Raw genomic sequence first — 708 nt, forward strand, 5'->3', positions numbered from 1 at the left:
TATATAAGAGACTCATGTTTTAGCTCCTGGTAGACTGAGCACTCAGCAATGGCTATAGCCAAGATGTCCTTAGTAAATGGAAGTCCATGATGTGTACACATGCATATCTTCCTTCCTTGCCATTGGGTCACTTTATTCATGAGCCTATTGGATGATGACAAAAAAATGTTTGAAGAAAAAAGCTGACTATTGTCCAAAATAGGTTATTCTATCCACTTTATTATTTAAATCTTTATCTGAAGTCACCCTTTAATGATTGTTCTTATGAGACACAGATATCTTTATGTTTTTCACCCTTGCAGAGAGATCTGTTCACATACCTCTTCTACAAATTTCCTTAGTCATAGCTCATGAATTGGAATACAATCATACATCTGGACATTTGTCCTCCAAAGTGAACAACCAGGTGCACTGCATCAAATTCTGCCACTTTCCATTCACCTCTGTACTTCAGGAATGTTACAGAGAAGGGTTGTAATGTTGTAGCTGTCCACTTTTGGATGATGTCTGCATTTTGTGCAGAATGATCTATAAACTAGGCCCCAATTTTGTTTCTTCCTCTGTCAACTGATCCTAGAGAATTCCCCATAGATGCATCCTGGGAGAGAGGTTAGTGTAGCAGCCTACTGCTAGGCCACTTCTTCATGTAACTGCTGTTGCCTTCAGGGCCTGCTCTGGCCCCTACATATATGTGTGTGTATATATATA

The sequence above is a fragment of the Herpailurus yagouaroundi genome, unplaced genomic scaffold, assembly GCF_014898765.1.
Source record: "Herpailurus yagouaroundi ecotype Mexico unplaced genomic scaffold, PumYag 162, whole genome shotgun sequence".
NCBI classification, from domain to species: Eukaryota; Metazoa; Chordata; class Mammalia; order Carnivora; family Felidae; genus Herpailurus; species Herpailurus yagouaroundi.